Below are 24,696 nucleotides of genomic sequence, written 5' to 3'. Positions count from 1 at the left end.
TCAGCTATAACCTTAAAAAGGCCTTAAACAGCCGTGAGCGGTCGGACCGCACAGATGCAACACAGATCGACTCGATTTCCTGTGGCCGGAAACCATTCATGTTCACTAGGCGTGTGTCAAAACACGACAGACATTGCCAAGAATATTTGCCAATTCCAAAACAGTTTTTCTTTCGCTCACATTCACATACCAGGTGGCGTAGTCGGCCACAATGCCCTTCCCATATAGTAGGTCGTTTTGTTCCCAAGGCCTTTTTCAAGATTCTTTGCAGAAATGCTAAATGGCGAGGGGAACACCCGCTTTGGCTAGCTTGTTAAAATATTTCTTAGTGCTGCTAGTTGAGTGCCAGTGTTGTACGGAACCGATAAAATAGCAGTGAAATAGGCAATTTACGAGGTGGTCGCGTCATCTCGAACAATACTTTGCTTGCGTCACGGGCGCGGGACGCACGCCCTGCAACGAATCGCTGGGAGGTGGACACCGATAGCTGAGTCGCTGTACTTTCGTTTCGGCGTGTTCCTCATCGAAAGTGTCTGCCGATAGCCCTCGCCATGGCTGGCAGTTGAAACCCACAGTATCACTTTCAGGGCCATAACGAAGGAGAGCGGCTGGAGATGCTAGAGAGAGAACAAAAAAAAAAGCAAAGGAGATGTGGGGCGGGAAGTTGATAGAATGCAAAACTCGCCCCATAAATTTGATAGCATGAACGTCTTCTTTGGCTTTGAACTCGGTCCGGATTTCGCTTTTTAGCATCTTGTCCGTAGAAAGGCCGAGTCAACGACGGGCGCTCGGGTGGAGGACACCTAGGTACCGTTACGGTGGATGCTTCACTGCATCATAGCAATATGATCTCTACTTCCAAATGAGATCGTCGGGCCACGCAAATGGGCCGCAAGCAAAGGATCAGTGTTCGCCGTCGGTTAAAAAGGAAACGTCACTTCAGAGGTCCAGTGGGCGCATTGATTGTATCGCACGAAACTCAGTGGGGGTAGAGCAATTACCGCGGTCATCCTTCGGTGAATCTGATTCTCGTTGGAATGTGTTCTAGTCGTTGGTCCACTAAGTATCGAGTATGGGGTGAGTTAATCGGGATCACACCCTGAATGATAATGAGTGAAAGAACTCGAGTAAGGCTGCTTTTTGCGCATTGTAAAATTTAACCTGTTCTTGTTTCTGTTTTTCTGTTCAGCAAGCGGACATCATTTATTTTTGTTTTTTTCAACGAACAGTTTCGTGGATTCTACGCTAAGCTAATTTAGTCGGAAGTGCTATCACGCTTTACAGGCTAAATTAGTATGATTAATTTCAGGGGAAGCAGAACATACTAAATTAAGAGTTATTTACACCAGTCAAGTATATAGCAATTTCAAGTACGGTTTGTCATCTGGTTGGAAAACTCCATCCAACCTTAGGAGATAGGACACGCATGGGACCTTTTTGAAAAAATTCATCGGTTTGATGTTGTAGTGCATTAAGGCCGAGTAATGCCTCATAATCTGCTACTATCTGCAAGGCATGCACGAGAGCCAACCTCAAATTTCAGTCTAAGCAAACGTGCAACATGTTTTTACTCGTTTAGATACTCGAAGAACGGGCTTCTCTTTACTTACCTTGCTTTACATTAAATAAAGTAGAAAGCTAGTACACATCATCTGATGTTCCCAATACCCAAATCTTATCATAGGTGTGTTAATATATAGCCCTATAAAAGGATGAAATGCATTTTATGCAACTCGTTGATATAGGAACTAGCTTGCCAGCATGTTATTGAACTCACTATATACTGTTCGGTTTACGGTCGGTTGGATATCAGAATCATCCGCATGTCCTTTCGAGTTTAGCATGTCACAGGTATTGTGGCCTGATCAAACGGCAACGTTCGGCCTGGCCTAGCGTTACCGAGTGACAGTGACGGATCTGCGGGACTTCCGTTAGATCCGGCAGCAAGATACATGCAGCTTGCGGAGGTGAAACCCGTCATTCCATCCCAGACGCGTGCGGCGAACTTCTCTGCAACGGTCAGCAAAGGACGTGCGAATTTTTTTCCTGATGTTCTGCATTTTGGGCCTGTCACCCGACGCCAGACACAGAGCAGATACGTTTCAGCGACTTATCACCTGAGCACTGCCATCACCACACTATTACTAACGGGCAGGCATCCAAACGATGCGTAAACGATATGTAGTACTTGATGATTTTTCTGTAGAATCTAAAATATAGGACATGCCGGCAGACTATTCAGGCAAACAAGCTAAACCTAAACAAAAGGTGCATGAATAACTGAGTGGTTTAGGAACTATACTGTATTTAATAAAATATTTGGTCCTCTTCTTTATATAATTTGTTGTTCACACGTATGCGTAGTTCCTTCATTGCTTGCTGAGCACAATAGCAAAACTTAAGTTTGTCGAAACTACTTATCAACCTCGGCGGTGAGACATATGATATGGGCTTAAGCTAGACTATACACAGAACAGGTATATGTATACGCCGAGCGGGCGAACGTTTTGAATGTCAACCTATACAAAACAGCTCTTCTTAGCAGTCGAAAACCCACTCAATCTTTTCAGTGGGCTGCCTTAAAAATGTCAAGAAACATGTCACTATAACGCCCGATATCGGGCGACATCTCGACTGGCACCCGCGGTCCCGCGATAGAACTAAAGGCAGTTACATTCCGCTTTCTGATTCCAGGTCGGATCTGTCGTCTGGGTCCCAAGTGTCATGAGAAAAGGTAGGCAGTTATTTCAAGGGGTTTGCTCGTCGAAACACCGACTTGCTCCAACGCTCGAATCACTCTTGGTTGGTCTCATCCCAACTGGGCTAGCTGGGACGCTTTGCTTGTACGGGATGAAGTCGCACACACCTAAACCCACCTCTCACGGATACCCAGCACATCACATTCGACCGACTCAGTCAAACGTCACTTTCACAAGGCGTTTGTTTTGTAACGACTAGTAGTTCAGCATTCACCTGCGTGTTCGAGCGGTGTTCGTCACCGAACATGGCAGCCGCCGAACTCATATCCCCTCCACATACGAGCTACTATTATATGTATTGTCAGTGCAGCGACGCCGGTCGTGATCGCGGTACCAGATTTGGTGATGTTATGTCATTGCAGCAGTGGATGTAACGGACTTCTCTGCAAGGGACTGGCGAGTCCCGGTGTCTTTCGTTCTTTGCTCTCTGAATTTTGCTTGGTCGCTCGCCCTGATGCGTCGCAACGCGCTCTTACCTGTGGAGAGAATGGATGGCGTTACAGTGAGTTAATATTATGAAGAGGAAAAAAGGAAGAGGGCTGAGGCAACTCTGACAAGAAAAAGAAAAATGTAAGGCAGCAAAAGAATAGTGTAACGTATGTTTCGGAAGAATGGAATAGAAAAATCAGAGCGTAAGAACGAACTGGCGCACGATCTTTGTAAGCGCGTTGCAAACCTAAGGAGCGGCGAGGAAGATTCATGGAGACGGACGGAGGAGAACGTGTGGAAGGTGTAGAAGCCACTGCTTCAGGAATTGCTGGCTAATGCGGAAAAATTGGCGCGCAGTAACAAGGAGCTGCCGAGGCCGTGCTGCGACATATTGTTACGACAGACAACGTGCCCTTACCGCTATTGCTACTGTCGCCACCGTCGCATCGCTCTGCCATCCTAAACCATGACTTTTCCTTTCGTGGAGCTACAGCTCAGAGCAGCGAACCGAGCAGAGAGAAAGATGTTGTTCAAGCTTTTTCCGCCTTCAGAGATGTTTCGCCTGCCATCGTTGCTTTGAACGAGCGATTGCAACCGCTACTTCAGAGCGCGCAGCTAGCCATAACTCCACCACTACTTCTTCCGGAGATGAGGAAATCAAAAGTGTAAAAGGCAAAAGAGGGGTTCGAAAAAGAACAAGACGATGAAAGCAGGCACGCCGGTAGGTACACAGGCTCAAAAAGTAAATTTCCTTTCGAAAATATTGCTACGGTTCTTTTCGAGATTAAATTTTGCTATTTATTAACAGAGCAATAGCAAGATTGTTTTGCTGCTTAAAATTAAATTAAGTCACACCTGGGCACGGCATTAACTCGTTTTGTGAACCAGACACACCGAATGGGAAATTTGATGGGAGTTGCAGATCTAAGTAGCATTCCCTATACACGCATAATTTTTACACACGGACATACGAGCACATTCTACCGTTAGACGATTGAAGAAAACGGGAATCCTGGTAAGGTCCACGCTGACTCTACGTACGCATATGTTCCGAAGGCGAGCCGTTACACACTCAAATAATCGTTTGTCAAAGCGCGATTTTCAGTAGTTCCTTCCATATATAATAACCACATAATTCAGGTGTTTCTAGGTGAATCGAGCGACTAAATATCTCCGAGACTTTATACATAAAATATATAGCATTTAATTTCGTAGGGCGTGAACGAAGCAAAAAACCTACTACGTTAGCGATGTATGTATATTTTTCTTATGTTAACCGTTAAAGGTTCTTGTTCCATACGGAAGCTGATAATAATTAAGTTTTTCAAGTTTACAAATGTACAATTTTCAATCCAAAATATGATTTCAGTTTTGGCGATAGGTAATACTTTGCGCGTTCCCATCGTTTAAGAGCTTCATCTCATGTATGGTTCACTACAATTGAAAACTTCACATATGGCTATAATTTCAGTGGTAGTTACCCTACAACAAGAATAACGGCAAATTAGCAACTAAACGTTATGGCCGACGTATAGCTGTTTGTTCTGTTCATAGGACAGATGCAAAGGCTGTAATTAGGTATCGGCCAGACCCTTCTATAGTTAGCCTTCTTCCTTGACACTACTTATATCTTTTAGCTCTTTCTGTACGCTGAGTCCTCACGCGTCGCTGCTGGAAGTTTGTAAATGCCACGCCATTGGGGAAAACGATGCGCAGCTCGGACAGTTCTAGGTGTTAGGTTATTGGTAGGGTTGAGTGGGATTTGGGACATCAATGTAAGCAGTAGGGTTACAGCTGCGTACACAACTAGACAAGGCATAGGTCGCTGGGCCAACCCACTCTATCGTAGGACACGGATTGGGGAAAAAAGCGCGAAAGACCTGGTGTCCTTTGTCGTCCACAGAGAAAGCTGGAGGAACCACTAGTCAACCAAAACAACCAGCAAGAGCAAGTTGACGGAACTCACAAACAGAAGAAACGTTGCTGCTATTAGCGTTTACTAGTAGCACTCGCCTCCTAAAGGGTAAAAACCTAACACTTCGAAGAAACTCAACTACAGCGAAGGACTCAGGAAGGATGGCATCGGTAACAGGAGGAGCTAGAAATGAGAGCCTGAAACGCCGAGTAGAGGGGGGCATCAGCACAAAGGTTCAGGGGAGCTGTGGCAACGTTACCACCAACAGCGGGATAAGAGCAAAGGGCGGGGGGAGTTGGGGGATGTAAGGTTGAGAAGAAAAGACGTCTACTTTAGTGGCGGAGCCTCTTACAGATAAAAGAGAAGGTGAGTGGAGGACGAATGGGAGACACGAACACATAGAAGGTCGTTAATATCGCTCCTATCCGTGCTAACGCCCTGTACAGCGGCTCTGTTTAGCTCCTAACATTTTCTACAATACTTTATACTGTTCCGTAGGCTTTTTTTAGCCAGACAAGGCAGCCTTTGCAAACCCAAACGCTTACATGTATACGTCGCATAGTGAACGCCATACAGAACTAATCGGCACTAGATTACGTACCACTAATGTTACTTCGGACGTCAAAAAACATCTACGCAATGATTACTTATTTTTAAATCTTTCCATCCTGTGAACAATGCACAATGTGAAATGATGTTTTTGCACATTACAGACATATACATGTGGTAAACCACGTTACCAACGTGCTAGATTGTACGAGCAAGCGTCTGCTTGAATGCAGACATAATTTCAAACTGAGATTGAAAACAATGGACAAGTATTCTTAGGCAATGTGTGTACCGTAGTTATATTAAGACGAAGAAACAAACGTCAACCTTGGTTTTTGGCTGCTTTTTGTTTAACAGAAACACAGCGTTTTTAGAAAGATAAAGGCAAAAGTTGGTCACAGTCTATAAATTTACCTCGTTGTCCCATGTGAGCAACAACCGAGTCCACTGTTTACGATGAGACTCTGTCATGATTATAACTTTTTCGGTGAGTTTTCACCTGAACACAATGCCAAGTGAATGCGGTCCCAGAATGCTACTCTTCAGCTGTATTATGTGTTTATCTGTAAGTTTGTATAGGCAATTGATCCCATTCACCTGAAATGTACCGACCATAATACAACACTGCTATAGAAAAAAAACAACGCCTAGGTCAGCAGACAAAGTGACCACTATGATGTACCGACTGTATGTTCACGAGGCAACGACATTAACTCCGCGTGTATTGGAAATTCCGGCAAAAAAATGTGACGCAAGCTTGGGACGACCTGTTGTATCGGGGTCGTGAGTGTATTCTCCGTACAACGAAAAAATAGTTGTGGGAATTGTGCGGAGTGGGGACCGACCATAAAGGGCTCATTCAGATGGAAAGGTGTAATTGCTATGATACAAAATTTAATTTACACTGGCATCGATACATGTCCCTTCGCCACTTTGCGTTTGGCTTCTTCCTTTGAATCATTGCCATCACTAAGGGTATCCCCAAAGGTCCCCGAAATCGCCCCAATATCCACTGTGATAAATAAAAGCTAATAATAGAAGGCTAGCTGCAATAGGATACGTAATACTGAACGGGCTTAGGCAAAACGTGACACCCCAATAGAGCGTCAATTGAGCTTCTCCACATGCACAAGGCCGCTGGGGAAGACAGTTCTTCAGCTATTGAAGAAGAAAACCCGACAAGCGGCTTCTACGGGTGTTGTAAAATCTTCAAGACGGCTAAACTGAGTAAGTCTCTACGTTCAATAATGTATATTTCGACCAGAGCGTTGTCGCTAGTCGCTTCTTCGTGTACAAACCTGCTATAATTGGAAATTGTCAAATGAAGCAAAGGAACTGGTTAATGAATCATATCGGTCTTATCATTCGTCGTCAAGCGGTCTACCATTTAAAAATTAGGAAACAATATGTGTTTTCATTGTCACATGCACCTTGCCAGCTTTTTTTTCCGTTAATCGGCCACATCGAAAGTAGTGAGATAAGTATAAATCTAATATGCAAGTTCCTTGGGCGGAGCTGTCAGTGGTTCACCGACACAGCCGAGGTTAACTGAAATCAAAGCGAATTCGATCTCACTCAGCGCCCAGTTTTTTGTTTCACACACCTCAATCGAGCATAGGATTTAAAGTCCTTCTACAAAGATACTCTCGCTTCCTACACAGACACGCCACAGTTCATCCCTGTCCAGACGGTGGGCATAGGTACTTCATTGAACAAAGGATGCCCTACGAAGACATTATCGTACTCATGTTGTAAGCAAGTGGTATATTCGTCTAGGATGTAAAGCAAGAGCAATGTTGGGCAACTGGTAAGCAACACGGTCTAGCTCAATCTATCTAAAATGCTAGTTTCAGAGTGAGTTTCGTGCAGAAAGTCACAGCATCATAGTGTACTGTCCTCTGGGTCTACTGCTACTATTCAGCCATGATGATGATAGTTAGAACGATAATCATGATGAAGCCTGCAGTAGCTAAGGATTTCGTTTGTTTGGCAATACATAGTACGTGGATAGACAAACGTACCGCGTGGGTGGTGATGAAGGACCTAATACGTGATAAATTGAGTTCGACAGTAAGTTTTTTATCGACCGAATTTTTATGGCCCTACACACTTCCCCCTTGTCCATTTATATGGAAATGTGTAAAACAGACTGATCAGTAATGTATATACAACGTTGGTAAGCGACACCGAAACATGGACGAAGTCTAAAAATGCTCTGTACAATAATCATATTCTATGTTGTTTTTAGTCAGGACTACATCGTCACAATCTCCATAGCTTTCCAGCCGTAGCTTTTAATGTACAAACACAATGTTTGGTCATGGCCTAGAAGACACAATAACTGTCTATACAGGAACGCCATCTAAGTTGGGTTGCACTAGCCCACTTAAGTACAGCGTTAGATTTGATGCAGACACGGTAAATTCCCATACAAGGCCGAACAATTCAGAAAAATCTCTACTTATTTACCGTGTCTTTCTTCTAATGTTTCCGTACCATACAGGCAAACGGAAACTGACATCGGTGCAAATAGATTGGAAGTATTTCGGGTAAAGGGTGATTTTGATGAGTGTTCGACACTGTCTTTTCGTTTCGTTTCGTTGACCGGTCACAGTGTGGCAGTGCAGAACGAATCACGACGATGTCACAGCCAATTGTTGCCAGGAGCCTTTAACTTATGATGGTGGCGATGGAAACTCTCTTAGTTTCATGTTTGCTACTACAGGGGCAGTTTCCGTCTCTCCCTAACACGAACCTGTTCCATTTTGACAACAAACTAATGCGCTGTGAGCGGAAAATGGCCATCGATGTTTTCGGGGACTATCTTTCCCTTTGCTTTCTTTCTTTTCTCTAATCACTAGCTCACCAGTCACCATGGAGGCAATATTCGTCTACCAGGTCCGCCAGAAGTCGCCGATTCAAATCCACGAGCGCGCATTTATCTAAACGATATGACAATAACGTAAGAGTACTTTCAAGAATTTGACAGGTGTATAGTCGTTCAAAAAACTGTTCTTAATAACTATGTCGGGGCATATCCACAAACGCAAACGAAGCTATAACAAATAGGTTCCGTTACGTTCTCTGGAAAGGCCAAGATGAACGATTCGTCGGTTCGTATCGTTGCCTCGGCATGTCTCACATTACAGCTGTCGCATCTGCCACTGACGAGTAAAAAATAGAAAGACATGAGTCTTCGAAAAGTTACATCAGCTAGTTTTTTAAATTTATTTAGTATATGGACATGATGGTAAAATACCATCCGTATAGCCCGATCACAGCTTTTTTTGGTCTTTTTTTACCAATGCATCGGTTGTCGTGTGCCGATCGCGACATCAGCAAACCGCTTACTTGTTCAACAGTGACCTACACTTGCTGTTTGTGACTGAAAGACGCCCTCACCACTTTTTGTTGGCGTGAGTAAATTGGTGTTTCTGCTATTGCCAGCTTCGTAAAAGGTGCTGCAAAAAAAGACAAACAAGAACGAGAAAGAGTTGAGAAGAAGGCGCACACAAACATGTAGTTAGTATGCTTATGTGATCGCGATCTGAACATTGGCACGCGTCACGACTCGAGTCAAACGGAAAAACATCATAGTAGTTAGAGCTATGGGAATATGTTGGGTATGACAATTCGTCGTCTGCTATGAAGCCCCTGTGAAGTTGCTGTGTGCGTATCTGCCAGCTGCTTGCTTTGTATTCCGCTAGGTGGCACTGAGTATGTATATTTCTGTCGCTCTCTATCAACGCACCGTCGCACGGCCATCGTTGGCCTTTCGTACGCGACAGACAAAACGCACGATCCAATTACGCAGGCTTGACCTGCCCTTCCTAAATGCCGTAACGTATCCGTCCTTCGTTCGAACGAAATTATTCAATCGATAAAAAGCACATATAAAGATTAATCACACATGCAGTTTATATTACATTCCCTCTACAAACGAAATATGGGACTCTATGGATGCGAGAAATTGGTTGTTATATAAAAGCTTATTATTTCAGAAAATATAACAGTATGTTTCCGAATTGGCGAAAGGTGCTGTCTAAGGTGGATACTCTACTGTCGTGATCGGTGCTAAGAACCTTCGAGTAAATCTATAAGCTGAAGCGAAATCACTTTCACCAGCGGACTATTACGGGATCACATAAACTACTGTATCCTATTTTACGACGATTACAATGCCTGTCCACGTATTCGTTCCAAGATACACAGATACTAGAACTATTTGGCTAGTCCTTCTCAGCCGGCTGGTCGCATTTATTGAACTGGCCTGCTTATGGTCAGCGTATTAGGTGCCCCGAGTAGGATAGGTACCCATTTCCTTTCTTCCAACTTTATGTTCGAGTGCTATTTGAAACCCAGCAAAATAAGCAGTATTTGCCTAAACATTTCGTTGTAGCCCCAGCCTTCGGGGCAAAGATCGTAAGCATTGCTGTAGATTGAATAGACGCCATCACTGAGCAGTAAAACACGTCTACCGTTTGTGGCTCACGCAGCTATCTCTGCTGCTACCATATATATTATATGCACCGACCAAGCGGGCAATGCCTGTTGTTGAAACGCGGTGCTTTCCAACACCTATCGCCGACATTCTCTTTTCCTACAGCCTCCTCATGAACTGCACTCTCTGTTTTACCTACCTCGACCACGCCGGCTGTCCATGCACCCAATTAACGTGATGGCCATTCAATAGGCTTATATACATACATATATATAATTGTGTTAGCTAGGAACACAGGGCAGTTGGCATAGATTAGTCAAAGTAGTATCCGACATGGAGCGGAGCAACCGTCGTAGACGATGTCGTGGGTCGGGCAATCTGCGGACGATCGTTGCGATTGCCGCGGAATTAGTCGGTTCCGTTAGTGGGCTCACACCCCAACGGTGACGCAGTGGTGATTATGACGATTATGGCGTTTCCTCGTCGCTTGCTGCTCGAGCTTAAGAAAGAGATAGTTACTCCGATGGGCTTTGAGTCCTATGCTTTCCCAAGAACTGCCGATACGGCGTTTCTCTAGCAGCAAGGGCATTCTGCAGGCGGCGGCTGGCGGGCGGCTGCTCGATCTGTTCGGTCTCCGAACCGACAAACCACTCCGTGCGCGGTATACGCGATGTGGCCGATGCGGCCGAAGCTGCAGATATAGATGGTGCCTCGCTATAAAGACATAAAGTAAGACGTGCAAAACGCTACTGCGAGGGTAGAAAATTGCATACGGCGTTGGTGTTCGAGCCCCGACGGGTGGGATGCCTGCACTCTACTGCAGCCATCGTCGCTTGCTCAACCGGCTGGGAACAAGTTTATCCTTAGCATCGAATACGACGAAGCTGAATGTGTACGTATATGAACGTAGGAGGACGAGTGCCTTACATATCAATCGTATGCGCTTGCTACGTATCATGATATGTTGCATCCAAGCGATAAATAGGCTTCCTGTAAATCCTTACTGTATTTGTTTTTGTGCAAGTTATATAGAAATATACGATTAAAACTCATGCACCATTAAAAGCTGTAGAATTTTCTGTGGAGGTGACAAGCATTATTTCCAGCTAAATGTACATTACTTATATACGAACTACCAGAGTTCGCTACTTCAACGCTTCTATCGCTTATCTTTGCTAACAGACTGGTGGAACTTTTTTGAACTTGCTATGAAATATCGGTAACAACTTCTACTTGTAGATACATTTCAATCGATGCGTGTAATAAGCATGTACAAACGGACAGGCGTTCCTTCTGGGCAATACAGTAAGTGTGATTGTCGATTCCCAAACAGTCCAATGTCGGAGTGAGGACCGGAAACAAAAATAACTTTACCCTACCATTCATATATTACCTTACATTGCATTAGCCTTGCAAGGCATACTAGACTGAAAATTGTACAAGACTGTCAACAGATCGTTGTTCGCTTGTCGCTATGCAAGCCGTTCTCGGCCACATTACGCAGATAGGAGTGTCCTGTCAATCGACACGATGTCCAGGACGCTTCCCAGAGTGCTTTACCCTTATCCCCTGCGTGTTTTTTGTTCACTGTGAATTTATAAGAAGTGCCGCGACCTACACAGTAGTGGACGAAGAACACAAACGTTAAAGTGTGGAACATGAGAGCTGCGGGTGACAACAATACAGCGACGCTGACAAAAATTCCGTTGATGGCTTTCTCTATCTAAGACCTAGAGGACGATAGAGCGGAAACACAGGCGCTAGGTCGGGCCCTACTTCTATTTAGCTCAGTATGTCTAATCTGAGTTTGTGTCGTCTTTAAACCCCAGATGCAGGACAGGATTCGTCGCCTTCGTGATGCGACGATGCTGGCCATAGGCTTCATTTAGATAAAAATCGAGAGAGATGCAAAGAGCCAGGCTAAATATCGCATGGAGACACTTTGCTGCGATTACAACTAGCTGACTCTACGTACATACATAGTACATATGAGTATATACTCAGCAAGCGGTCGAGAATGATCTTGCGGAGAGTGCACCGGGAAAAAGACCATTGAACTACTATGCAAGCCTGACCATAAGCGAATGTAATCGATTCGTTGTCTGCAGCGGAGCATCATAATTCAGGAGCGTGGAAGGAAACACAGGCAGTGAGTGACTGGATTCTGTAGAGGCTCCAGTGGGACTTCGAGTGTGAGCGTAGATGGCAACAGTGAGTGAAAGACGAGCGCCCGGGAAAGGAATAATAATAGATTGAATTCCAATACGTAAAAAATAATGCTGCCTTATACGTATAGAATATTCGGAAACATTGTATACACATAGTATATTAATTCAAGATGCAGGCCACATAGAGCGTCTACTTCAACCTATCAGGCTATCCCAGGCTCACTTTATATCGTCGGTTTATTTTTATTGCTTATGAACAAAATCTACCATAAAATTATACTGCACATACATTAATCAGGCTAAGAAATCGAGTTAAAACGTGAAGCAGCTGCCTCCCGAGTCGACCCACTAAATTGTTCTGAGACTTGATGGCAATTGATAAGATTGAAACGTACATGCAGTGAGCATGTTGCAGACACTCTGTAACTTGCATGATGGGAAGCAAGTTACTTCTAATTTAGGCTTAGTAGTCTATTCTGGGTTTCGTAAAAAAAAAATAGCTCCATACAATTATCCTCTATGTTTTCGAGCGCCGATATTTCGTCGACAAAGCTGCTGTGTTATTTATGCGAAAGTTTCTATTCAAGTTGACCTTCTTCACCAGTTAGGGCCAATTAACCTTCCTAACTTCATCTAGAATGTTGCAAATAAATGTGGTAAATTTTTACTAGACGCAGTATTGTTTGTGGAAAAGCTTAGGAGTTGTTGCCCCTTAGCTAAACGAGACAGCTGAACCGATCTGCTTACCTATTTTGAATGAATATGCTTCTGAAATGTAAGCCTACGTAAGGGGAAGCATCAGCTGCACATACATTGCGTTAAGTCGCTGAAAATATCTTCAATAAATAATACTTCGTTGATTATTTTTTGCGTAATCCCACAATTAGCTCTTTAAAGGCTTGGTACATGGTAATTTGAGGCATTCCGCGACACTGAGTAAGTCATACTTCAACTTCCACACCCCTGGAAGGAGATGCGACTATCTAGATATTCAGCAATGTCCTGAGTCTTGTGAGACAGTTAACTACGTACTTTAGTGATACATCATCTCGTAACTACTGAAATACCCAGGACACAGTTGGATCATTAGCTCAGATAAGATTAGTATTTGTTTACTTTTCTCTTATTATAGTGGTATTGGTGCATTCGCGGCTCTATTTAGTTTATATCGACTTCGGTCGTGCGTAAATCCCACTAACCCACAGCTCTAGATCGTATCATTTCGTTGATCGGATCAAGAACGCATGATTGAATGTAATTTATGCTGTGAATAAAGCGTCTAGGCAGCCCTGATGGAAGTTTTTAAAGCACTAGCTTAGCTGATGAGTACGGTCTCGTTTGGTTACACTCAATTCTAGGTATAAACAAACCAGCTTGGAAAATACTTTGTTGTGTTGCCCTCTGGCCTATTCTTGCACCGAACGACCTCGTGTGCACCACTGGGCTGACGCTTGTCAAAAGCGCACCCTTCGATACGACCCCTCGAGTATTTTTTCGCAGATTCAATGTCATCTATTGATGTCGTGATGGTTTACATTATTACGAACCGAAGCAATTATTAATATGACTAACCATCGAACGCGTTCCATTTTAGAATTGAAACGTGACCCTTTACTGTGAGCTAAGGGGACGGTCGTTTCTGCGCCGCATGGCGATCCGCGTACGATATGCAGGAAGTAGGATATAATCTATGGTCTTCGAGTTAGTCAACAACAGATCCTATGATTGTCAACCATGTGTTCACTTGATACTTTCCCATCTGAATCCGACAGATGGCAACGGTTGGCAAAGGAACTTTCTTTTCAGTATTGTTACAGTATAACAGTGAGGTATACCCATTCGACAATTCTACTATATATGACACAGATAGAAAAACGTCTAAGCAGTCAATAAAAATCCCACCGTAAAAGGATAATATCTCCTGAAGATTCCAGTTCGATGTACGCCCAGTTTCATCGTCGACTATAACCAGCCCCGTTCGACTGCGTTGTTCGATGGCCCGTATCTAATGGTTTGGACGGAGTTTCTCATTCCATACCATTTCCTAAGGGTTAACTTTAACTAAATTATTAGTAGGAAAATGCCGAGCGTACACTTCGTTGCTGAAAGGACTTTTCGTCTGTTCATCATTAACCAAATCGTCACTTCCACGTTAACACTACCAGCATTGATAGCAGTACCGGCTTCAACCAAATACTCGTAGGGAATGTTCAAGTCGGCGTAAATCAAAATAGAACATTTCGCCTATGCTGCATAGGCATATGGCCATGTAAGTTCCTCTTTCTCACTATTTCTCGAGGTTATCTAGCTGACGCCCCTTCGAATCGACAACTGCTAAAGCTGTTTTTCTATCTACCCAAGACTGCTAAATATCATCAACAGCATGGGCCGTGCAGCCGGTTGACGCGAAGCACAGCTTGCCACGAATTACCAAAGAGAAGCCCATAAATCGCCGTCTTCGTGCACGTACACATACACGTACAGGCAGCTCTGTAACGTGACACATTTTTACGTGCAAGGCTTGTGTACACACGCAGTCGTGTAGAGCGTACGAACTGCGTCCGACAGCCAGCTGCCATCGACGTTTTTCACCGGGTCAGACAATATCTACCCGCATAGCTGACGCATCGTCTGACGCATATACAGTGGATATGACCATATATGTTGCGATGACACTGTATCGGCTATACTAGCGTTTGCAGTGGTAATCTGTCGCTGGTGCTTTGCGACGTAGCACTTCAAGCAAGCGACTTTTAGGGCATAGCAGATGACGTCAACGGGAAGCATGCTTATCTAACCATTGGTTCAGCAGGCCGTGCCTGCGGCAGTGTCGAATGCACGTCAGCTATGCTCAAATGGTTCCCTTAAAGGCAATTTTCTTCTCAACAGTAACTATACTACGTACACAGCCTGCCTAAGTCTGCGCGCCTGTTGACCATCCTGCTCCCGGACCTTACACGGTTGTGTTCGTAGGATTGAGACAAATGATAACTCGACTCGATGCGGAATCGTTCAGTATCACACTCTACTGCAACTACTGTTCAAGTTGCAGTCTTTAGCAATACTACTATACGCACAATATGGCCGTAGTAGAAGTCGCAGTACAGATAGAGATTGAGGCAACAGTCCTCCATAGTGAACATTCACTCGATGCTCGTTCAGCCCGTCCGCTCTGGAATGATGCTCTCGTCGCTCGAACACGTCGGTACCGTATCGCGCTGCCGTTATCAGAGACCCCGTCAAACGATGCCGCTGACAGCAGCAGTGGTGAGTTAACAATGGCATTATCGAAAATGGTCAAATCGGGCAGCACGAAACGTATAGAACGAACAGTAAGTGGATCGCCAGTTACTAGAGCTAAACACGCAGCGATTGCTTGCCGAAGCGACAGACGAAAGGCTATTGTGACGTAATAGAAAGTGTACCTCCATGTAAGTATCATTGTTGATATCACCAAACCGTAGTGTTGCTTCGCTTGACCTTCCTTGGTCAAGCGGCGCTTCCATGGCGCCACGGAGTTCCCGCTGACAGCAATAGTGACGATGTTGTTGCCGTCGTGCGGATATTTTTCCTTATACTCGAATGCCCTACGTACATAGTCCAAGTGCGAAGCTACCCTAATTGTGTCAAACGATGCTAGCAGCTGCAAGAATAACAGCAATCAGAACGAATTGACTGATCCTATTAGAGAAGTGGTAGTGAATTATGGAACTATATAGCCAACAACGGGGTAAACGTACAGAGAGGAAAACATACTTTAGTGTAGAATGGGCGACAGGACGAACGCAACAAACACGCTAGATGGCATCGCTCGCGGAAACAAACAGTAAAAATGAACGACTCGCTTACAACTGTCCATGCAATACATTTATTTGGCCATGTTGTCTTAAAGTACTCGGAGTATTATGAACATCGCGCTAAGGGGCCAATCAAGGGATTTACACGCCTAGATACGGTAGACAGGTGTATATTTTTAAGCCACATCACCGCGCGAAGTCGAAGCTTTAAAACGTTCAATGAACAGCACAACATGTGGGTCTGCATAGCAGCCAACCCATGAACGAATCAAGCTACCTATTTAGCACAGCACAAAAAAAGGGTCGGCCGGTCGAGAAAAAAGTTAGCGTCTGAGCGTTATGATTGAGTTATATATGTGGATCATTCTGATAGTGAAGTAGACGTTGAAAAGCGTTTCGAGGTGTTGATGCTTCATACTCCTCAAAATCACTTCAGTCTCAGTGATCATTTTGGCTGGTCGGCACCGTTTCAATTGGCATAAATCAAATACTTGAACAAGGGTACTTAACAGGCGGTGGGGAGAAGCGTTCTTCAAGATAAATTAAGTTGCAAAGTGTCAAGTACCATATCATTTTCTATCTAGTTTCGGGAACAACAACCCATAGGACATGATCACTCAATTAAATGTAACACAATTGCATTTTTTTTTTTGCATTTGCAGGTTTTTGAGCGCTATAATAGTAAATAGTAGTATAATAGTAAAAAACTGTAGTTTTTTTTGTTTACATAATGCATTCAATGGCGTGCACTTGGCAGGCAAAACTGAATCTTTTTTGTCCGTTTGAGCGTCACTCACCGAAGTTTTCGATCGAAATAACTTGGCAGGTTAAATTTATGACAATACTCTGCTAATTAACAAAGTTATGGCAAATAATCAACTAATTTTTTTCGGACAGACTGTTCGACAGCGATAAGGGTTGCTAAAGCAAAAAAACACCTAGATTCGTCTGCATCTATTTAGTTCACATCGGATCGTTGTTACGTCATCCGCGAAAAACGAAGACAAAGAAGAAGTATTCGTTTAAAAATTGCCCCTGCTCAAATACGTTTCGTTGTTCCGCACTCCGCTTTGGCTTCTCCACTCTGAGCAGAACCTTCCCTTATCTGTCCTTATTCCCTCGAACGCGTGCAGCACCAGCAGCCGCCGCCGCCGCCGCAGTAAAATACATGGACGTCGTCTCCCAGCATGACTTTCCCTGTTCGTCCTTCTCCTGGCGCTAAGCTGACGTGAGATAATGAGCGGTACGGTACGACTTCGATTCTTCGCATGTCGAGTGAACGAGACCCAATTAAGTAGGTGAATTAAATCCGAATCATCAACCTCACTGACTCCCACGTCGTCTCTCCTCTGCCGGACCGGCAAACGGTGGAGGCAACCGTGGAAAGGAACGTGTACTTGTTTTTCAATTCTCCAACTAGCGACGACCCCCCAAAAAAGCTGGCGCCTGCTTCGCCAGCCGATCTCTACTATCCAGGACTACCTCGCAATATTTCTCTCATTGTCTCTTTCCCATGGCGCTAGCGTGCGACAAAGAACGATTTTACAGGTAGCTGCTGCTCCAACAACAATAGTGACAGCTTCGAGGGACGGCCATTGTTACTTGGATCAGACTAACAACCTCACCGGGAGAATGAGCAAACGTCCAACATTTTCCCGCAAATAGTGATCAGCGACCATTCGGTTAAAGTTAATGCTTCCTCCTCTACGAGTTATCCTACTTACTGTCGTGCACTCTGCGTCCTTCCGTCTCTACATTCTCCTGTTGCTTCCGTGTACGACCGATGGTTTCTGTGCAGGGCGTTTCGTTATGAAGTGCCAGGCAGCTCAACGCCGTTGTTCTCGCCGGCGTTGACGGCGTCGGAGCAAATGAAAACAAGCAAGCAAATTCTAACAAGGTTCAAGCTTTGGTCTTAGCCAGCTGCGCGACCCTGAGCGACTGGCGTTAGACATGCGGAACATTTGTTGTTGTTGCCACCGTCGCCGCTGACGACATTGAATCGTATATAGTACTGCGGTACGACTGGGATCTATGCTCTGCAAGATCGTATTGCTGTTTCGCTAATAAATTTCTTATAGCCGATTCTATTTTCTCGTTAATCCCATCTCGTCTTTTTGTTGATCGACGTGTACACCGATGTACATGTTCCATTGTTCAGGGGGCAAAGCAAAACAGCATCCCTGTTTGTCTATCTCTGTCTGTTTCCCGTGTCGTTATTCTGATTGAAGTCAAGCTGATGTAGCTGGCTGTTCGGATGGTTGGCTGGTAAACTTGCGCCAGAAGCGGCTGATGTCATCGTCAGCAGAGCGTGACTGCAACGGCACCGACTCACTGCTAAGCACCACTTACTGCCATTTGCATTAGACATTATAATGCAGATGCTCACCGAACGGCTATACAAATGCCCCAGCCATAGGCGAAATACTTACACGTATCGAAGCGAGAGAGTTTTCATTCCAGGAATAGCATCCATAACACATAACTATGAAGGACGATGTGAATTCAAAATCAACCTCGGGGAACGAAAAAAGGAACGGAAATAGAGCCAGTCTCCTATAAGTACTCGCGAGCCATGAGCAGCTATCAATTATGATAGTGAATCGACATTGGGTTGCGCTATAAATACAACGAGTAGATAAAGTGGTAACGGAAAAAACGACGTTTGTGGATAGGCAGAACCGATGGAAACAGTCCCGAACGTAGTAAATATCGTCGCGCTTTACGCTGTAGTGAGACATGCTGTACAGGCACAGCTTCTGGGATCGAACGACAACTCGCGCAAAACCCAAGGTGACCACTAAGTGCACCGGCCTTGGACCATTCAAGTCGGGTAAATTTGCTATATTGAGCTAGGCCTGAACTATGTAGCTTACTGGGTCCTATGGCCAATTCTATTCAATAATATGATCATATTTTATCTGCCATAAAAGAAAACCTAGTATGATATGCCGGTCTGTTAGTTCATATCTTATCGGTATTATCATGGTGCGCCCTGTAGCTGCTAATTGTCGTTACTCGACAAGGCGTCACACAGTTGTGTTATAGTTGCCTCGCTCTTTTCGACCAGTTCATAGGTGACCAGGTTTGATGGCTCTACAATATGTACGACTTTTCTGATACATAGATTTCATGCAGCCAGCAAGATATTTTTCATCTCTAATGATTATGCCTTTTTTCTGGTTCATCTGGCCATTGCTGTGATTACATACTTGCGAAACATGCGATAGCTACTGAACTAAACTTGCCTATTTCAACTTTTTGTCTTCTACATATGTTGTTGCCTATCGCAGGATAACGAGTCGCCTTTTGCCCAGTTCTTCATTTCGTACGACCCGCATTCCTTAATTAACCTAACGTCTGCAATGCCGTTCGATCAACTATTATTCTCCAAGCTCGTACCCATAATTATATTATGCCATCGTAATCTCTGTGCAGGCGATGTCATTTCTGTTTACTGACTTATTCCTTCTTCACTTTTCGACCGAGCTCGCCGAGGCATCATTACTACTAAGCCCGCTTTATTCTACCATTGTTTATTACGCTAATACCAGTTAGCGATGTGTAGAGAGGTACGGCATCACGCCTACTTGATAGGACCATTCTACAGAACAGTCTTCTTCGTAACAATGAAAGGACAAGCGAATAGCGTTACCACGTCTATGCAGAACGCCTGCACGTGGTTTGTCCTGTTTGGCCATTCTAGACTTAGCAATTTCATAATGGGCCACGCTCATCCAGCGGAGTAAGGGCATCTAGCGTCCGCGTAGGATGTCAAATAGAAACGGAAATCAAAGAATGGGGACGCCGGTTCCGAGCTTGCGAATTCCGAGGTGAACAAGCAACTATGAAAGAAGTCGATAGGGAAAGTGAACCGCTAATCAGCTTTCCCCCAGCGCTATTCTTGCCTCTCCCGGGGCTAACCATATCTCAAACTGTTCGGTTTCCTCCTCGTCTGCACCTTTTTCTCCACTTCTTTCGACCGAGCACGTAAAACCGTGGCATTTCACCTACAATTTCTTGCCTTAATGAACTGCTACGACAGCGGACGACAAGAACGACAATGGGTACACCGATTTACAAAGATGTGTATACTGCTGCCTCCGTGATAAACCGTAATAGTCCTGGGAGCCGTGATCGATTCGTTCCCTCGATCGTCCTATCCTCTCTCTTCAATTTATTTACTCTTTCTGTCTGCTCTCGTATGAAACTTAACGCTAAGCGATTATTGTGACGATAGTGGTCAAAATCATCAGAAACATCATCGTCACTTTGCGTTCCGTAGGCCAGCGTAGAACACAATAACTTGTTTGTTATACAATGGTCACTTTTAAAGAAAGAAAAACAAATGGTGAAGGAGCAAAGCCGAACTGGGAAAAGTCACGGTGTACAATAGCTGCAGCAGTTGTCATTGCTACGGTAGCGCAGCTAAAAGCTGGAGAAAAGCAGTCGTTGTAAATGTGGGCTGGGACACCAGCAGGAATGGTACTACTATACCTGCTATTACTGCCCGTGTGTTTATATATGCTCGAAGCGATTTTCGCACCGCTAACATTCGCTCCGACGCGGCCCTTACCATTGGCGCAACTGCTACGCCCTTCGACCATGGTATCTTAATGGTTTTGTTGGTCAAACGGAGAGTAGGCGAGAGAATGATGTAACTGTGTTAGAAGAACAACTAATATTGTTCATAACGGAATTGTGCGCAGGTTTAACAGTGACCCCAGAAGGACTTTGGCAGAAAATTGCAATCACATCGAACGAATCCGGGTTCGCCACTAAAGATGGCTTTGCAAGCAGCCGAATTGATTGTTTCAGACGTCAGATAGACGTCAGAGTAACTCTACCACGCCAAAATTCTAACCAGGGAACAACAATACAGATTTTAACTTCGATATACTTCGGAGTTAAAAAGTGAGATATCATCGAGTCAACATACGGAACAAAGTATGCGTTTTTACATGGATATTTAGGAGTCAAGTAATCCTCATGGATTGCTTCTTGTTATTTACACATATCCTTCAATATCTGCATCTTAAACCGCGTTCTCTATACAATAAAGACAAAACCGTGTCAATTTAACTCATCGGACTATTCTCCAGAACATCTCAATGTTTATTTCGTTGGAGATGGAGCGTTCTGTTTGAATTTATTAGAAATCTATGTGTGCCATCCGGACGGTTACAACGACACGGGCTCACGCCCCCTGCTTTGAATCAGCAGTTCAACCGGATTAAACCCGCTGCCACCCGCTGTTAGCGAAAAACCAAAATAATGCTCGCTCGATTTTCCGATTTTATCTTGCTACAAATACACACATACAGGTCGATCGAGCAGTCACCAAATTCAGAGTTGGATAAGTAGTTTAGCATTCTTATATCTGTGCTGTACAAAATCAACCGACAATACACACAAACAGATTATACTTCGTAGACGAGGACAAACGACGCGACCGATTATCGATAGTTAAATTAGTAGCAGTAATTATTTATCTAGTTTCTTTAGTTTCAGGCAGGAAATCGGTGACGACGAATGTTTATAGCGATTGAACTACAGCGTTGACCTCCGGGATGCCGCTTCTGCCCGGTCACCACCGCGACCGACAATGGACAGACGGTTAGGTTACTCCAAGAGACGCTGCCGATAATCTATCTAAACGGATAACGTACGTCGACCTACGTTAGAAAGTGCGCTCACGTGTGGATGTGATTATGCGATAAAGGCAAACTATATCGGTGTGCATTTACGGTCGTGTGTGTACGTTCGCCCCTGTGGCCGTCAGGTTCCGATTTGTGAGTCTCATGTTTTTTTAACATATAGAACAACTTGACAATATGACCTAATATAATAAAACAAGCATAAAGCATCATTGTTTCTAAAGCCACACAGCGGCCACGGACAAAGTACCGACCGAAAACGCACGCGCATACACCGACTTTCGTCGTTACCTACAAAGATGTAAACGCTAACAGCCGATAGTTAATGCCGGAAGGAATGCAGTGAAGACTAGATTGGACAGCGGGATTGGCTGGGCCAAACGGAAATGTTCAATACAAACATAAAACTTACAAATCGAGTGTACAGATATATGCAAAATCCATTGCTCCCAACGAGTTTAGACATATAAAAGTGCCTGCTATACAACGAGCTGAGGTAACGCTAGATACGCTGGTAAATCCTAATTCGATAATCGATAATTAGCGGTTACGGGTCCTGGGTAGCCCGAAGGTACATGGCCGCTGACCTGTTCGCTGAGGGCGGCACAGAAATTAAGTGCGCAACAAGAGTTTGACGAAGATTGCGCTTGGCTTTCGGTAGCAGTATCAGTACTAGCAACAGTGACCGTAAAAAATCTGAAGTGACGCTTAACGGTTTACGACAGGACGTAAAACTTGGAAGGTTTAGTTATTTTTATAATTGCAACAATCGCCGATGCGAGCGAACGAAACTCTGTCGTAGCCGCCACTGGCAGCAGCCGCTTCGCCATGAAATTCTCAACATGGTGCGTCTGATCCTTGTGCGTACAGGAGCTGTGTGAAGTCGGCGTCGGCGACGATGGCTACGGCCGAGACTGGTCAATGGGCCTATTAATACCTTTGGCCACCCTAACCTCTCACACATCAACATGTGCAAAGGCGGGCCACAACACCCAACGACAATAGTAACATTGACACAGAATAATGACATAAAAACATTGGTAAAAAAACAGTGCGCGCGCATATGCAATACCAAGCGTAAGTGGATTTGTTATTGTTTGCATCGTCCTTTGTTACTTCTGAAAACTCATCAATTATTTTTACCACAAGCCATGATTACCACCGAGGCACTGAACGAGGCTGACATTAGAAGGCAATAATAGTTAAATCGCTACTCTCTCGCCTAAAGTCGTATTCACGTATAGATCTCAAATTCGAATGGTGGGAAGTTGAAGTTCACAGTAAAAGTCGTGTCCGTCGTGCAGATGGCCTTAATGGTAAAAGGAAGGAATTCTATCATTTTTCTAGCAAATGTTACCCTTAGGTGATCTAGAGGATAACTTATTTACTACATATTCTATTGTATAGTATCTAGTGGGTCAGTTAGTTTCGTTACGACCTGACACTTCTTAGGTGGGCTTAGCGGCTATAAACTACCATCAGTGCTGATATCGTTAAGTACACTATTGTATTATGTGTGCTTATGTATTTAATTTAACAGCTACGTATATATCTTTGTGTCTAGCTAGCTTTGCCTCTCAGAAGCGCTGCTCGCTTCTCAACGAAAATATAGTGGAGCTTGTTGCATTAGAGAAGGCAATAGAAATGTTTCAACTAGCTCACGCGCGGTTGCTTGACGCACCATGTACATTTCGTGTGCTACCATCACACCTGTGGGTGATCCTGCAAATAAGCCTGCGGCTGATCCTTCAGGCATAAACAGGTATCGCGTTTGCCCGTCTAACAAATCTTACGTTAACTACATTGTACAAATCTTCGTGGGCGGTCAGTCAGTTCTATGACAGTTCGCTTAGTTTCATTTCACTACATCGCTATATTCGCTCCTCAGACACTACCTTTTAACCTACTGTTACGTTCCTCTTTGATGATTCACTGGCTTCTTTTATGATGCTATTTTTCGCTAAATTCCACAGACAAGCCTACACGTTTTATGTCTTGCGCCGGTCCGTCCATTTGCAATGAAACATCGAAACGGTATACCGATCTGTTCCAGTAAGTGGGCTTTGACAAGTAGGCACAACAGTAACCCACACATGTATAAAATACAGATATGTGTGTTTTTGAATGGCGTGTCATTGGTGTAGGACAAATTGTTCCTAACCAGTACTATATTTAATCCTGCACAGAGAAGAATATCATATGCCGGTATGTAACTGAATAAGAGTAGACTCTCTTTATTGTAAGAGCATGTTTATTAATTCGATATCACTTGATTTGAAGTTACCCGCCGAGTCAGTTCTATCGCCACCAGTCAGAGTTTTGCAGGAAGCTCTGACAACGAGGTGAGTACGTATTGCTTCCACGTGCTTTAAATGCAACATCCGGTGCTCATTGTCAGTCCTTCCTTGTTTTTATAGGAAAGTTACCCGTGAATTAAACGTGTCTTACTTATTCATATAGAGCTAAAATAGAAAATGTAAGCGACTAACTCTTTTCGTAAAGAATTGTGTCATCAAAAGCTTGAGAGAGGATAATTCTAGCTAACTCTGCCTCAATGTTGCCTGGCCATAACGCAACGGCATTCAGACTGGAGCCTAAAAGAGACGCTGGTGCATTAGGTTGTCCTGGGAGGACCTCCTGCGTCGATCTCCGAATAATTTAACGTTATAGAACAGAGAGAAGAGGCCTATTATTAATTCACCCCATTAAGACAACATCCACCTCTTTCTGCGAACCCCAGAAATGATCAGCACATTTACGGCGTCATATATAAGAGTTCATATGAAATTGTGCATATTATAAGAATAAGATAAATTCGTTGTATTTAGTCAAATACTCGACAAGGCACGCGGAAATATAAAGCATTTAAATAAAATACTTTGATTGCAATAGTAAAATTACTAGTAGAATAGCGTGATAACCAAATTATAAATGGGGTATATATAATAATAATAATAATAATAATAAATGATACTTATTCAAGG

General features: G+C 44.0%; 2 long non-coding RNA genes across 3 annotated transcripts in view; one reads left to right on the top strand and one right to left on the bottom strand.

Moving 5' to 3' along the window:
• Window positions 1-2,277: 2,277 nt before the first annotated feature.
• On the bottom strand, window positions 2,278-14,649 carry LOC111273720 (uncharacterized). The gene is made up of 2 exons (XR_002688003.2): window positions 14,164-14,649; window positions 2,278-3,235 (listed from the first exon to the last, which is right to left on the bottom strand). It is a non-coding gene; the product is annotated as an uncharacterized LOC111273720 (long non-coding RNA).
• A 244-nt stretch (window positions 14,650-14,893) lies between these two features.
• Window positions 14,894-24,696, top strand: part of LOC111273719 (uncharacterized) — a 16,108-nt gene continuing 6,305 nt past the window's right edge. The window contains exons 1-2 of one of the 2 annotated variants that reach the window (XR_002688001.2): window positions 14,894-15,692; window positions 21,561-21,847. This is a non-coding gene — a long non-coding RNA (uncharacterized LOC111273719). Of the gene's footprint in view, window positions 15,693-21,560; window positions 23,039-24,696 lie in introns of those variants that run through there. The other variant, XR_015316053.1, reaches the window with a different exon arrangement.

This window comes from Varroa jacobsoni, unplaced genomic scaffold, assembly GCF_002532875.2.
Source record: "Varroa jacobsoni isolate VJ856 unplaced genomic scaffold, vjacob_1.0 scaffold_219, whole genome shotgun sequence".
Classification (NCBI taxonomy): Eukaryota; Metazoa; Arthropoda; class Arachnida; order Mesostigmata; family Varroidae; genus Varroa; species Varroa jacobsoni.
This window is presented reverse-complemented; position numbering and strand designations above follow the sequence as displayed.